This window comes from Barbus barbus (genome assembly GCF_936440315.1).
Source record: "Barbus barbus genome assembly, chromosome: 3".
Lineage (NCBI taxonomy): Eukaryota > Metazoa > Chordata > Actinopteri > Cypriniformes > Cyprinidae > Barbus > Barbus barbus.
The window spans coordinates 24290386-24305576 of NC_136731.1; the positions used below are offsets into that span (position 1 = coordinate 24290386).

Here is a 15191-nt window from a genome sequence, read left to right on the forward strand (position 1 = left end):
TCAAAGGGCATATTGTAGACACCCGAACTGGCTTTTTCAAATTATCTTCCAAAAATTCCACAGAAAATTACTGCTGAGTAAATATTGTTCTGCTCGTATTTTTTTTTGTTTTTTTTTAAGCCAAGCTGCAGAGGTTTCGTTTCCAAACTCAGTTCAGAGTGATGACGCCAGGCCTTAACACAGGGTCGTGTGTATTATGAAAAGAGCCCCACCTCCCCTCACATTTTTGTCCTTGTTTATGCCTCATTCTTGCCATAGATGCTTTACTGTTACAGCAAACCTACAGGTACAAACATGAGCATGAACCTCAGTCAGGTAGATAGCATATTTCATGATAAAGAGGCTGTGAGGGATAGATTTATAGTCTAGGGATGCAGTTATATTGAAATTCTGGCCGTATATGAGCAATAAGCCCAAAATGATTTTTGTCCAGTAACCACAAAAATACTGTATATATTACTTTGGAGAAAATCAAAAAAGCAGTAAAAACTAAAATGAAAAGATTGTATGCCACCTTAAGAATGCAGACATGAAATTATAATGTGCATTAGGACAGATAATAATTTGCTTTAAAAAAGAGTCAAACTGAATTATGAAAAATAAGTCTAGTAAAGGAAAGATCTAACCTGCTAACCCTCTAACCGTTTTGGGATGCTACAGTAAATTGTAAAATTGGCAGGAAAAATTAAATATTTGAATAAATGAAAAAACAGATAACAATAAAACCAATTTAATTGCAATATATTGTGCACACTTAGTGCATCAATAACTGGCACCAGGGAGTGGTATATACAATATATTGCCAAAAGTATTGGGTCACCCCCTTCTAATGAACATGTTTGACATTTGGGTACAAATCTTAATGTCTAAGCATATAATGGTATTCTAGGGAATTGTGTGCTTCTAATATTTATATCAACAGTTTGGACAGAACCCTTTTCTATTCTAACATGACAGTGCCTCTGTGTATAAGTCACGGTTCAAAAAGACATGATTGATTGAGTCAGTGTGGAAGAACTTGACTGGTCTGCAGAAAGCCATGTCCTAATCCCAGCTGAACTCCTCTGGTGTGACTTTAAATGCAGACCTTGAGCCAAAAACTCATCACCAAGCACCAATGACTAGAAAGGGACATGGCTTTCTGCAGACCAGTCAAGTTCTTCCACACTGACTCAATCAATCATGTCTTTTTGAACCGTGACTTATACACAGAGGCACTGTCATGTTAGAATAGAAAAGGGTTCTGTCCAAACTGTTGATATAAATATTAGAAGCACACAATTCGCTAGAATACCATTATATGCTTAAACATTAAGATTTATACTCATAGAAATTACTAAAGTAGTCAAACATGTTCATTAGAAGGGGGTGACCCAATACTTTTGGCAATATAGTGTATATATATGTGTGTGTGTGTGTGTGTGTGTTACCATTTTGAATTTTGCAATATACTGTATTTTTTTAAATGAGAAATATTAGACAAAAAAATATTTTATTTAATTTTTTATTTTAGCTTTACTTTTAATAATTTTTGTACTTCAAATTCAACTTATTTTATTTCAGTTATTGCCATTAGCTTTTTTTGTAGTAGTATTATTATTATTATTAATATGCAATATTTCTATTTAGCTTTTTATTTCAGCTTTTTTATTTTTGGTTCTTCAAATTTAACTTATTTTCAGTTATTGCCACTGGTTTTAGTTTTTGGTAATATTTATATTTAGCTTTATTTTATTTAATCTTTAGTTGTATTATTTCAGTACTTCAAATTAAACATTATATTTCAGTTATTGATATTAGCTTTATTGTCATTTATTTATTTGCAATATTTCTATTTAGCTTTAGCTTTAGTTTTATTAATATCAGTTCTTAATATTAAAAATTTTATTTGTTATTACCATTAGTTTTAGATGTTTTTGCAATATTTCTATTTAGCTTTATTTTTATTTCAGTTTTAGTTGTATTAATTTTAGTACTTTAAATTAAGCTTTATTTTTCAGTTAGTTGCCAGTGCAGTTTGTTTTTAAGTTTTTTTTCTAATATTTACATTTTAATTTAGCTTTTCGATATGAAGTAAAGAAAAATTAATCTCATTACTAAACAAAAATAAGCAAAGTTAATCAAAGGCTGAAAAAATATATTCATACTAAAACATACATGCAACTATGTGAACGCAAACTGTACTAACTGAAAACTGTTCAAACCAGCTTCATAAATACGGAATCAAGCTTTATGCAGAGTACCAAGTAGTTTAATGCAAAATAGCTCAAGCTTTATAAGAATATATCTTGTTTTAATGACTATATGTACTAGCTTGAGAGTATTTCTGCATAAAAAAGAAGAAAAAAAAACACCTATACAACACAGTCACTGCTAACAGGCTTGGAGTTTGGCCTCAAAGAAAGGGAAAGCATCAATCTATCACTACCTATTCTGTCCTTTGTGATCTGAGGCTGTTGTTTGAGGTGTGTGATACAGTAGCAGGAAAATAGACCATCAACATCCCATGACTCACGGTTACGCTGGAGGAAAGTCTGCCTTTGCTCTTATCAGATTTCCTGCCGCAAAACCACACAGACCAGTTCATCAGCAGTTCAAGCTATTCTGAAGATATCAAAATAGAGACTTCTCTCAAATAAAGACATTTTCCCCCATACGTATATACACCCTGCATAGACTCTGAAAGGCGCTTGAGTTGTACAGATTGTCCTCTCGCAGGGTTTGAGGCCCCGGGGCCACGGACCACAGGAATGCTGACGCTAGCATCGCAGATAGAGAAGATGGGGACTGGGAAGACTGGAATGATGAAGAAAAATAGAGAAAATTAAAGAATAATGACAGAAGAATGCAGTGAACACTGAGTTCCACATGAGGCCTGTGGATATTATGAACCGCAAATGTGAAAGAAGGAGGGGGATTTTACTGAACAATGGAGAGGAATAAAGGCATGAGAGGAAAACAAGCTGGGATACTAATGCTCAAACCTCAGAGGTGCTGGATCCTGGAGATGCTTCTGGAGGGACGTCCACTTTTAGCACACAAAGGTTTCCAGCCTCTGAATTAACAACAATTTTACAAACGTGCTCCAATCATTTTAGTGTTTGAGTGCTGGCCAATCATTTTATGGATCAAATAGAGAAATCATTGACCTGTTATACCTGGTATTAACATCCATCTCATCGTGTCTAGATATGTTGATGTCTATTACTCCAAAACCGTTCCATTCATAAAAGTCTTTATGAACAGGCTTTCCAAAAACTTCCAGATCAGTTTTCCTCTAAAGCCATTTTTTTTATTCAGTGCTTTATGGTTTTATTATTCTATTTTAATTTATTTAATTCTCTGACATTTTGTCCATTTCCTTAAAAGAGAGAACAATCAACTGGTAAAGCTTTTCAATAAAGTAAAAATTAGTTAGTTAATGTATTAGGTATCATGAGCTAACAATGAACACTACTTTTACAGCATTTAATAATATTGGTTATTGTTAATTTCTTAATATACTATTACATTAAAAACATTTTTGTATAAATTATAAGCAGCTGTATTATTATGAACAATTAAATGGTTAATTATTCACTTAATGTGTCATTATTAATAATAAAGAAAATTAATGTTAATAGATATGAATAGACAAATGTGAATTAACTTTAATACATACATTTTATATTAATTAATAATATTACTATTATTAGTTAAATTATATCAGTGTAAATATTTATTAAATATATAAATGTTTAAGTAATAAACTAGCTAAATAAATAAACAAATAAATGTACACTTATTGTAATCTTGATCTTAATCTTGATCAATAAATACTGTAAAAATAGTTGGTCATTATTAGAGATACTAGCAATTGCGAAATTATGCACAGGCAATATGAAAAATAAAGATAAGGATGTGACAACAGAGAGCAGAGTTGAAACATTTATGATTTCATGTTTTGCTTGTATATAGAGTTGTCACTGTAATACTTATGAGTTCCAACACATCACACTTCCACTGATTAACTTTCATAACTGTCTTGATAACTTTGGGCATGTCAAATCTTTGAAGTGTCTCCAGTCAGCGCGGAATTGTGACGAATGTCGATCTAGAGTGATGTAAAAGTCGCATGAAATCCAACATGTCTGTTCACGCTGCGGTCGCATTGCAAAACAACTGTTATCAGATTTAGTACCACATATGGAAGTGGCACAAATTGGAAATTGCAAAGATCAGATTCCATGTGGTTTGTGCTGTTCAAACTGTCATGACAAAAACAGATCTGAGTCACATGTGAGCAAAACAATCGGATTTGCCTGCAGTGTGAACGTAACCTGAATCACCTGAAACCGGATCACTTGAATTTGGATCACCTGAAACCGGATCACCTAAAGCTGGATCACCTAAATTCGGATTACCTGAAACCGGATCACCTGAATTCGGATTACCTGAAACCGGATCACCTGAATTCGGATTACCTGAAACCGGATCACCTGAATTCGGATTACCTGAAACCGGATCACCTGAATTCGGATTACCTGAAACCGGATGACCTGAATTTGGATTACCTCAAACCGGATCACCTGAATTCGGATCACTGCTTTTCGTTATCAGACATTCGTTCTCAATTTGGTTGCGTGTTTGGCCCAAAACGGAGAGCCTGCGGATGCACCGTCAGCCAGCAGAAGTGACCTAGAATAAAGACAGGCAGTGAAATACAAGAGCTGAATTTTTCACACATCTGCATCGACATTATCTCACAGCTTCTCAGAGGTTTCGACGCAAATCAGCGCCAGGCGAGATGAAGCAAGTGTGAGCTAACGAAGTTGAACTGAAAACAAATGACACAAGCATATTAGTCAATGTTTAGAACGTCTTGCAACCTAATGACCTGGACCTACATCAACAGAGCCGACCGTGCCAAGAGCTGATTCACACGCCACACTCACAGACGTCTTCTGGCCTGCTTTGGTTTTGGGTGAGGAATGTGGTCTTGGCAGACCAGAAGTTTAAACCACACTCTTGTAGTCTAATCTAGTCCAGTTAAATAATAAAACTATTATTATTATTATTATTTCAATTCATTATATTTATATATTAATCAAATAAAAAAAATACACGCAATTAAAAATAAATATATAAATAGTAAATATAAATTTTAATTGATACAATAACAAGAACCTAGATCAGATTATTGTTTAAATGCATTACATTTCTTTATTTATTAAATATATCAATAAATGTAATTGTTATAAAATAATTATATAAATAGTAAATATAAACAAAAAGAATTGATAAATTAACATTAACCTAGATCAGTAAATCTCAAACAGGCACACTCCAAACTCCACTATGGCCAAGACCAAAGAGCTGTCGAAGGACACCAGAAACAAAATTGTAGACCTGCACCAGGCTGGGAAGACTGAATCTGCAATAGGCAAGCAGCTTGGTGTGAAGAAATCAACTGTGGGAGCAATTATTAGAAAATGGAAGACATACAAGACCACTGATAATCTCCCTCGATCTGGGGCTCCACGCAAGATCTCACCCCGTGGGGTCAAAATGATCACAAGAACGGTGAGCAAAAATCCCAGAACCACACGGGGGGACCTAGTGAATGACCTGCAGAGAGCTGGGACCAAAGTAACAAAGGCTACCATCAGTAACACACTACGCCGCCAGGGACTCAAATCCTGCAGTGCCAGACGTGTCCCCCTGCTTAAGCCAGTACATGTCCGGACCCGTCTGAAGTTTGCTAGAGAGCATTAGGATGATCCAGAAGAGGACTGGGAGAATGTCATATGGTCAGATGAAACCAAAATAAACTTTTTGGTAAAAACTCAACTCGTCGTGTTTGGAGGAGAAAGAATGCTGAGTTGCATCCAAAGAACACCATACCTACTGTGAAGCATGGGGGTGGAAACATCATGCTTTGGGGCTGTTTTTCTGCAAAGGGACCAGGACGACTGATCCGTGTAAAGGAAAGAATGAATGGGGCCATGTATCGTGAGATTTTGAGTGAAAACCTCCTTCCATCAGCAAGGGCATTGAAGATGAAACATGGCTGGTTCTTTCAGCATGACAATGATCCCAAACACACCGCCCGGGCAACGAAGGAGTGGCTTCGTAAGAAGCATTTCAAGGTCCTGGAGTGGCCTAGCCAGTCTCCAGATCTCAACCCCATAGAAAATCTTTGGAGCGAGTTGAAAGTCCGTGTTGCCCAGCGACAGCCCCAAAACATCACTGCTCTAGAGGAGATCTGCATGGAGGAATGGGCCAAAATACCAGCAACAGTGTGTGAAAACCTTGTGAAGACTTACAGAAAACGTTTGACCTCTGTCATTGCCAACAAAGGGTATATAACAAAGTATTGAGATGAACTTTTGTTGTTGATCAAATACTTATTTTCCACCATAACTTGCAAATAAATTATTTAAAAAGACAATGTGATTTCCTGGATTATTTTCCCCCATTCTGTCTCTCATAGTTGAAGTGTACCTATGATGAAAATTACAGGCATCTTTTTAAGTGGGAGAACTTGCACAATTGGTGGCTGACTAAATACTTTTTTGACCAACTGTATATATAAATGTTATTAAATTAATATTTTGTTTAATATAATATATACATTATTTATTGTAACCATTTAATTTTAACATTATTTAAATTAATTGAATGGGTATACTTATCAAATACATAAAGGAATGTAAATGTTAAGTGATACATTAATATTACCCTAGATCAATGAACATTGTTGTCACTGATACAGCATTAACTAATGCTAACAAATTTTAACTTATAGCACAGTATTCCCATTAAATCTAAAAAAATAATATTGCAGTACTTATTGCAAATAAAGTTTATTTCTTTGTCATTTATTTGTTTTAAATCAACTGTTACACGAACAGACGGTTCATTTCTGTTGTACAATGTGTTCTTATGCATTTTTTGCATGGCTAGTTCATTACCAAATGCCAGCTTCAGCCAGTTCTAGTCTCATAGTGAAAAATTAATAGACAAAGAAACGCTGTGAAGGGCAAGAGGATGTGAACGCAACGCTGCTGCCTACCTTGAATTACAACAAGAAGCCAGAGGACACGCATTTTTGCACTGCGGGTGACTTGAGGAACACACACACACACACAGAGTGTGGAAGTGCAAACACAGGCCTCATAAAGCAGTGCAGCTAGAGGGGCTCAGAGCGTGACAGTAGGAACACGGCCCAAAAACACAGCCTGCAGTCATCGCTTTGCTCATGAAATAACAATATCTTGAGTGTGTGTGTGTGTGTGTGTGTGTGTGTGTAGTCGTACTTCACTGTCCCTTGCAGACAAAGCCTGAGCGGGATTCAGAAGCAGCTGTGTCGGACCACACAGACACTAGTTTGACAGCAACACAAACACATCTTTGGTCACCTTCGCCCAAGACTGGACTCACCCAGGGAATTACAATGGGTCTGTTCTTCGTGTTCCTACTGCCTTGACCAAAAGGGCTCTTTTCTTGTGTGTCAAAACTGAAAATACAAAACCATCTAGGAAGTTTGTGAAATCAGGGTTGAGAACTGAGAACCAGGTTTTATTCAAAACCAGTCCAATTCTTATAAACAATACTAGAACCAGAACCAAACACAAAAAGATGTGTAGTGTGTAGTGTAGTCAACCAAGTAGTAAAGTAGATTCAGAAGTGAATGAGTCTTATGAACTGGTTCATTTTATTGAATCAAAAACATACTGTACAGTGCAAATTTAATTCCTGAACAAATTATTATTATGAGCTGATTCTTTTAAGTGCATCAATGCAGCACAAACAGTGTAGTCTGATTCCCAAACTAATGAGTCTAATCATACTTTTTAGGGAATCAAAAACCTACACCTCATTCAGAGCAGACTGACTCTAGAACAAATGACTCTTATGATCTGGTTCTTTTCAATTATTCAAAAACTATAGCACAACCTGTGTAGTTCAATTCCCGGAAGAATGATTCTTATGAACTGGTTTTTTAATGAGTCAAAACATAATGTATAGTCTGACTCTCAAACAAATGTCTCTTATGAACTTGTTCTTTTTCAGTGAAACAAAAACATGCAGAATAAACAGTGCAGACCAATTCCCAGACAAATGACGGAATTCCTTATGAAGGAATGAATGAATGAATGATGCTTATATATAGTTCTTTATTGTGCATTGCTGTACACCCAAAGCTCTTTACAATCATGTGGGGGGGGGGGGGGGGTCTCTCCTCAAACCAACATTCATTTTTAATGAATCAAACAGTATAGTTAAATTGCTAAACAACTCTTATGAGCTGATTCTTTTTAAAGAATCATAAACATGGTGCGTAGCCTGACTTTCAAACAAATGACACTTATAAGCATTTCTTTTTGAGACTAAAGTCTCAAAACAAGAGAGATATTCTTTTTAAAAGTTAAGACTCAACCACGCCCTCCTAAAACAGCTCATTCAGACACGTGTACGTCACGGTGTGGAAAGATTTGCATAACACCGCTCAAATGCAAAGAAAGGGGGCGTGATTTTTATTCTCGCTGTAGTATTGTTGCTGCAGTCGGCGCCATGTCGAACAAAAAGTTTGCCTTCATTGTGAAAGCAAAACTAATTTGTTTGGGCTTCCAAAAGAGGACACAACTAGAAATCAGTGGTTCACTTGTATTTACAACACTGTTCCAGATCAGTTCAACCCAAACATTAGAGTGTGTGCAGCGCATTTTATGGAGGACTATTTCCTGAACCTGGGAGTAGCCTGCCAGCTGTGCTCAATGGTTGTTTCTATAAAGTGGGGCAATTCCAACTTTGCAAGGACAGTCTGGCGCTTCTGACTCACAGCATGTAAATACGTTTTCTTATTTAAAGAATTAATGTTTGTTTGTTTTTTTACCTTAAATTCAAATTCAAATTCAAATTCAATAAACCACATAAGCACATTGCATTACACCAAATGCACAAAATAATGTTCTTTTTAGCAACGTCATATGACCCCTTTAAACCAGTGTAGTTACTCACTGGCTGTGCATATGACAGAGTCCAGAGTCTTGTCAGTAGGATTTTATTAAAACATTTGGTAAAACAAATGCATCTAATATATGGCCAAGGCCAATTTATTGGATTTAAATTTATGCCTGAAAAAAGTAGTCACTAAAAAGTCCTAGAGTGTGTTTTGATGCACTAAACAGAACCTGTTCAAAGGAATCACTTATTAAAGTTTCAAACTTCACTGGTCACTCTGTATATTTCTGATTCACTAAAAAGAACCAGTTCATAAGAGTCATTTGTTCAGGAGTCAGACAACAGTATCGCCCATATTTCTTCTGAAGCACACAATTCTGCATAATAGTTAAAAGGATCTTCTAAGATTTGCTCATTTCGAGCGAAATTAAGTTTAACACATGCTTGGGTGGGCCGTAACATCAAATCTAATTAAATCCCAAACTCAACAAACGCACAGTCCTCCCACGCTGCACTGCTCATAAAGAGTGTCTTATATACGTGAGCCAGGAGGAGATGTGACCTCTGACCGACGTGACCTCGGTGAGCGCCTCAACAAACAGACACTAACATGCAGTCACAGAGCAGGTAGTTATTCAGAGACGCATGAGCTGGACTTTAATTGCAGGAAGAGTCTGGACATTGACATGCTGTCCGAGTCTGATTCACACTGAGAGCCTGAATGGCAGCTCAGGAAGCACATAAGCTTTATGAGATATTGTCAGGGCAATTACGAAGCAGTTTAAACCAGCAGAACCATCAAACACAAGTACAAGAATGACACTGATGGGGAAAAGGAGGAGAAAGACGAAAACAAACGCTAAAAACTAGGCAAAAATTCAGTTAAAGTGCACTCAAAATGGACGTTTTACTCATCCTCGTGTCATTCCAAACCCATAATGTTGATATTTTTTCCATGAAGCACAAAAGGAATAATCTTTACAAAGCTCATTTCCACATGATGATATATTTAACGTTTTCTGAGGTCATACGATAGCTTTGTGTGAGGAGCAGAAGAATTGTCTGTGCTTAAATCTCATTCTCCATCAGCAAATCTGAACCGACACGCCGTGTTTGTTTACAGCACATGAGAAAACCAATGCAGTTTTGGCATCAATTGCCTCAAAACCGGCAATTTTTTTAACTTGTACAGTACACAATTGTGAATGAGCTGTGACAGTTTAGGAAGACTGTCAGTGTATAAATATAGTGAGTCAACTTATGTTTTAGTTTCCTCACGCAAAGCTATCATGTGACTTCTGACTCTGCTGTAGCACATGAGTCATATGGACTACTTATATGATGCTTTTTAAAGTGCTTGATAGCTACAGTCACTGTTGCATGAAGTGGAAAATAATAATTTGTTCCCTTTCGAGGGAACTTCGAACTGCGTCCTCTAGGGGTCGCAATGGGGAACGCCTCGGCGTGACCGGTGTCTTGAAGCATATATCTAATCACGACAATAACATTGGCCGGTGACAGCCTATGACGTTACTACTTGCGCGGCCACAGTATAAAGGGGCGCCAGGAAAATACGTCATTCTCTTCTTCGTCTTCACTGACCGTTTGTTTGTTAGCAGAAGCTAAGCACGACTAGGAGTGCATGTTCTCTCGCACGGAGGTTTTGTTCTGATACCCGCAGTTTCACACGGCTTGCGGGTTGTGTGTGTGTGTGTGCTGAAGAGCAAGTGTGTTCAGCTCTCGAGGGAGTTGAATTCGCTCGTGTGCTCATCGTGATGCATTCGCGGGACTACTGAGAAAAAGGGAAGATGAGTGCTTCACTTTTTACCCAAATTGTAATACCCGTGTCTGCATGAGTGTGTTCGCCTCTCGCTGGAATAGCGACGCATTTGCGGCGGCGGCTCCGTTCTCGCTTGATTCGGAGGTAATCTAGTGCGTGGGCGGAGCATGTTCAGCTCCCGTGGGAACTGAATACATGCTGCGCGTTGCGAGTGCAGTGAGAATTATCTGCCCATTGCCCGCGATTCGCGGTTCATGGGCAAAACAGGGAAAGGACCTGACGGGAAATCTTCCCTATCAGTAATTTCCCTATCAGTAAGGAATTATGATGTGGGTATCTGTCTGCAGTTATTGGACAGATGATTTATAACATGTTCTAGCCACATTATACTGCACCCCGGGAGCCCTCTCGATCCTGTGGATATTTTCTCACCTGTCAGTACTAGATCCAGCCTGGATGATGGCCTACATCTTCGGCCTCATGCTTGCTGGATCATGCAGCCAAGTCGCTAGGCTTCTGCGGGAGCCTCCTTGGCCTTCAGGTCCCAGTATAACGCTGCAACCCAGGACTTGCGTGTCCTCCATTCAGGCTGAGCCTTTTTCAGAGATTATTGCTAGACCCTGAGCTCCTGCCTGGGTGTTTGCTTCAAGAAGCTGCCCCAGCCAAGATGCGCTACTCGTATCGAGAGGCTTCCTGAGTTTTGGTCTATGCTCTCTATCAAGATGGAGAGCGTAGGACTACATTCACCTACTAACAGATGACAGTCTCCCTTTGGGTGCTGCTGGACTGTCCTTTTATTCTGGCACTGCCTTCTGGTCGAGCTAGAGTGTGCTCCCCTCATTGCGAGAGCTAGCTATGCACCTCCTGTTCCCAGTTTGTGTCGTAAGGACCCGAGGGCTGAGAGCGCTGCTCTGAACATGGCAGTGCTCCTAAACCTCACTGCGGGAGGTTCTTTATGAGCTCTGAGGCAGTGACACCAGGAAGTTGGTCGCTTGCTGCCTCCCTGTTGAGTTACCCTGTTGGTCAGGCCTGGCAATGCTCTCCTCACCTAGAGGTTACTTTTGAGCTTGCCACTCCCGGTCGAGGGTCTGAGGACTCCTCTCACTGGGTCCTGTTCCCCCTGGAGCACCGTTGAGCAGCAACGTCAGGTTGTTAGGCTCCTCTCTGCCTCCCTGTTGCTGTCCTTGTTGGTTGAGATCAGCAGTGCTCCCCTCACCCTAGAGGGTCACCTATGAGCACGCCGCTCCCAGAACCGAGCGTCTGAGTCCCTCTCCTATTTTGAGAGTTAGGCCTCCGCTCTCTAGAGCTCCGGTTAGCAGTCATGCCAGGTTGTTGGGCCACCTTCTGCCTCCCTGGTAGGCTGTTTTTTGGTCGAGCTAACATTGCTCCCCTCACTATAGAGGGTCACCTATGAGCATGCCGCTCCCTCTTGAGCGTCTGAGTTCCCTCTCATTCTGAGAGTTAGGTTCTCCGCTCCCCGGAGCTCTGTGACTCACTGTTGGTCGAGCTAGCAGTTCTTCCCTCACTATAGAGGGTCACCTATGAGCATGCCGCTCCCTCCTGAGCATCTGAGTTCCCTCTCATTCTGAGAGTTAGGTTCTCCGCTCCCCGGAGCTCTGTGATTCAGCGGCCTCAGGTTGTTAGGCATCTCTATGCCTCCCTGTTAGGTCGCTCTGCTTGTTGGTCGAGCTAGCATTGCTCCCCTCGCTATAGAGGGTCACCTATGAGCATGCTGCTCCCTCCCGAGCCCTCCTTGTTGGTCGAGCTGGCATTGCTCCCCTCAACTTAGAGGGTCACCTATGAGCATGCCGCTCCCTTCTGAGCGTCTGAGTTCCCTCTCATGCTGAGAGTTAAGTTCTCCGCTCTCCAGAGCTCTGCCTTGGTAGATCTAGCATTGCTCCCCTCACTATAGAGGGTCACCTATGAGCATGCTGCACCCTCCAGAGCATTTGAAAAGACGGTGTTTACAAATCCATGTTATGGTAAGTGCGCACGCTAGTCTCTGTGCACTTTCTGAAAGCCACGTTGTGGTAAGATCGCACACTAAGTGTTTTGCGGTCTTTCTAAAATCCTGTACGGTATGGGTTACGCGCTGCGGCTTCGTACCCATTCTTTGAGTAGCTCAGGCCTTTGGCCGAAAGGGATAATATCATTGACAGCCGTCGTACCGTCCCAGGGGCAACTCCCTTAGCCGGGTAGAGTTGGTACTTAGTGCTTGGCTTGCACTCCACTCAGCATGGTGGCGTGGGTATTCCATTCCCCATAGTGACCCCTAGAGGACGCAGTTCGAAGTTACCTCGAAAGGGAACGTCTCAGGTTACGTATGTAACCATGGTTCCCTGAGAGTAGGGAACGAGACACTGCGTCCTCTAGGTACAGTGCCATGCTTCGGACACAAGCTTCAGACGAAGAAGTGAATGACATATTTTCCTGGCGCCGATTTATACTGTGGCCGTGCAGGTAGTAACGTCATAGGCTGTCGCCGGCCAATGTTATTTTCGTGATTAGATATATGCTTCAAGACACCGGTCACGCCAAGGCGTTCCCCATAGCGACCCCTAGAGGATCCAGTGTCTTGTTCCCTACTCTCAGGGAAGCATGGTTACATACGTAACCTGAGACGTTTCTTTAAAATGTCTTTTGTGTTAAATGGAAAAACAAACAGCTTTAGAATGAAATGAGGGCAACAAAATAATGACAAAATTCATACTTTATTTACTGTATAAAGATTATACATTTTGGTCACCAAATAATAATAATAATAATATTTTTTTGAATAATTTTTGTATAATATTTTATATAGTTACTTTATACTTAAATAATAACATATTCATTACATGTGTGTAATATATATGTGTGTTATATATGTGTGTATATAACACACCAATCAACAAACAATATTGTTCCAAACAATATCATTATTATCTTTCAAATTGTAATAAATAGACTAATAAAACAAAATGGTATAAATAAAATGTGCAGCACATGCAAAGAATGCAATGACTGTGGCAACTTTAGCATTTGAAAGGATGCTATGGCAAAGTTATCGCTTTCCTTATTCAAGCTAATTTTCTTTTTTAATGAATATATGATTGACCTCAAGAACGAAAGCTATATCATACACTTGGAAAATTATGAGCTATTTCACCTGCTTATCGACACTAGGGATGTGACAATACACTTCAGCTCATGAGATGAGACTAAATACAGATACTTGGTTCACTAGAACAAGACAATATTTTCAATGACAAAATATTTATTTTAATCACAAAAAGTAAAACAATGCAGTTATATTTTGAAATGCTTTATCTAATCTAGGCCCGTAACTAAAAATTATTTTGGAAATAAAGCAAAAAAAATAAGAGAAAAACAATCTGCAATAAGTTAAAATCCATTCATATTCAAGATACAATCTATGAAAACAAATCTTGATATCTAATGCACTGTTGCTTCTCCAGCAAATGTATCTTGTCTAATTAAAACTCTAAAACTCATTTCTGCAGTGCGTCCTTGCATCCAGCACACACTGAGCAGTCCTCTCTCGAACATCTCCATCTCTAAACACGGCAAAACAGCCAAAAACCACTTTCCTAGCGTTAAGAGGGTTTTTGTTCACGAATTCAAGGCCGTGCGCTCCACCAGCCCACAGCACGGCCTGGCTCATGAGTGTGTGGTTCAGAGCGTCTGCTCTCTCTGTAATAAACCCGCCAAACGCAGCGCTGCGCTACACAAATACCAGCGTCCACTCGCAGCCTGATGCCGATTCACTCCCCAGTGGAAAATGCAGATCAGCCCTAATGCCCGTCGTCTCATGGGCTCACGGACGCTAGACCACAACAGCTTCTAAATCCATCTCCTGAGAGAGAGAGGAGGGCTGGGGAAACTCTGCTCCTCGCCACAGCATTTTTACCTCTGAAGAGATGTAATTTAAAATGAACCGCAGAAAGGTCAACACTGGAGCGGCCGCTGCCAGCTCCTGCAGCCAGCTTTTTTCATTTCCCGTCCTCGCTCGCATGGATAGGTGTCTATTTATTTGGGGCCGTTTCCAGAAAGGTGGTTTGTGAAGTACGGTTTGAGATACGTGTCGTGTTGATGCGTGAGAGCTGTTTCTCTGCCGCTTTAAAAAGAAGGCTTTCTTTTTTAGGCTCTTGTCTTTTCCATCGCGCTCAAATCGAGGGATGGTTTTGCTCCGGTGGGCTTCAGGACGCTGTGGTTTCACTGCCTGCTCGCACACAAGAAGAGCGTTATGTACGGGGGAAAAGTCCCCGAAGAAGACCAACATTCACAAACGAGGTAAAGGAGCATCAGAGCGAAATAGACGCCGATGAGCGCCAATCTCAGCATATCGCTGCTGCTGGAAGACAAAGAATATTAGACAGATCAACATGTCAAAAAAAAACCCTTTGGTTTCTCAGAGAGTACAACCAGACAAATGAATCGTCCCTAACAAAAACGTACTGAAACT

At 39.9% G+C, this 15191-nt stretch overlaps 1 protein-coding gene across 1 annotated transcript in view; it reads right to left on the reverse strand.

The window, feature by feature from the left end:
- Nucleotides 1-15191, reverse strand: part of LOC306849211 (coronin-7-like) — a 169751-nt gene that overhangs the window by 70964 nt on the left and 83596 nt on the right. The gene's annotated exons all lie outside the window — the stretch shown is intronic.